Below are 2,019 nucleotides of genomic sequence, written 5' to 3' on the forward strand. Positions count from 1 at the left end.
CGGATGTGGAGCGCCGGGAGGCCGTCACCGCCAATATGCGCAACAGGGCCAAGAAGCCCAGGGAGAGAGTGGCGCATGTGGCGGCTGTGGCGGCGGCGGAGCTTGCGGAGCGCAGCGCGGCTGAACAAGCCGAGGCGGCGCGCGCGGCGATGATGAATCCACCCGGTGGGCATGGCCCCTACGCGGCCTGGAGCCAGCAAAGCGTTGGCTCTTTGGTCGCGTTCTCATCTTCGCCGCACCCATGGAGCATGCCATCACCGGGCTATGCCGATGGTGACGCGCACGTCGACTTCAACCCCAACATCACCTTCCCCATGGGCGCCCAGTCCAGCGCACGCCCTCGCCCGTGTTCGCCGGCGTGCAGTACCCGCCGTACACGTACTTGCCTTGGAAAGGGCTTCCCAATTCGGGCAACCAAAATTGGATGAGTTCACAAAATTGCATAGTTTTACAGCAAAATCATAACCATGATGGGTCCTTAGTTGAATTATCTTTGTCTCCGTGCTTTCATGATCTTCAAAACCCATCTTCTCCAAGACATAGCGTCTTGCATGGCATGGGATAAGCTAGTCGAATTGTAAAAGACGGAAATTACACGTTGAAGAAGCAGAGAAGTCGTGCAAAAATAACAAAAAACACTTGTCATCGTTGCGTACCGTATCAACATCGAAGGTCTCTTGGAGCTTGATGCTGAAGCGCCGACCTTCTACCAGGTGAGGCCTGTCGCACATACCGCGCTTATCTTCGCAGTAATCGCACATAGCAAATTCCCTTTCGCCGTCAGACATTTTCTAATAGGTAATTAATAATCCATCATGAATACATATGTAGTAGTTTGTAGCACAAACCGCGCTCATCTTTTGCATTCAGTAAGCAAATAACTAATAGGTATTAATAATCCATCATTGAATACAGATATAGTAGTTTGTAGCAAAGATCATCATATAATATCACTAATACATCTCGAATAATAGCTCCTCTAGGTTTAGTGGGCCGCGGTGGACACCCAAAGAGAAGGAACCATCACCGGATCATAGCTCCGGTGAGATCCCCAAATAATCTACCAGGTATTGGAGAACCAGCCGTTCACCAACGCAACCAAGTAGCGCTGGACGTGCGCGTTCTCCTCCGTGACACGGTGTTGAACCACCTGCGCGGGGGACTGAAGCCTCTCCACCGATGCAGGCCCACGTGACCGCCACCAAAGAAGCTCCCGGTCGACAACGGGCTGGCTCCTCACTAAGTTGCGCTCACCAGAAGGTAGCACAACCCAGTAACAACCCGGCGTAGCCCAGTCCCGGACATGGCCCCTCGACTCAAGCAGGAGTCCTCCACCGAGTCGACGACGAGGATGCGGGATAGGCATCGTCGATGTTGAGAACAAAATACTTAATTATGAAAACAAAATTAATAAACACTTAGCAAAATTTGATATGACCTTTGCTAAAAATAGGACCAATCGAGCGCCTGAAATATCCCAGAACGTAAACGAATCGACATTTCTGGAAAAACATAGGCCACTCGGAAAAATATGACATGTCCAAAATGTGACATGTTCAAAATATTACATGTCCACTGCAAATTTGCATATAACAGGAAAATTGCTTTAACTAAAAAAATAACAACAATTGCTTTAACTAAAAAAATACCTAGAATTCTGTTAACTACACCTAAAACAACTAAAACACCTAAAATTCTGTTAACCACACCTAAAACAACTAAACCACCTAAAATTATGTTAACTACACCTAAAATTCTGTTAACTACACCTAGAACACCTACATTATTCTAAGAACCTACCTTTTTAACTAAAACAACTACAAATTTAACTAAAACACCTAAAAATTCAACTAAAACACCTACATTATTTAACTAAAACACCTACAAATTCAACTAAAACACCTAAAAATTAACTACTCTCTAATAACTATAACTAGGGAGGGAGGGAGGAGGAGGAAGGAGGGAGGAGTATACCTCTCGGTGGAGGAGGGCTGGCGCGGGGGGGCGATAGGCGGGAGA

The sequence above is a fragment of the Triticum dicoccoides genome, chromosome 6B, assembly GCF_002162155.2.
Source record: "Triticum dicoccoides isolate Atlit2015 ecotype Zavitan chromosome 6B, WEW_v2.0, whole genome shotgun sequence".
Classification (NCBI taxonomy): domain Eukaryota; kingdom Viridiplantae; phylum Streptophyta; class Magnoliopsida; order Poales; family Poaceae; genus Triticum; species Triticum dicoccoides.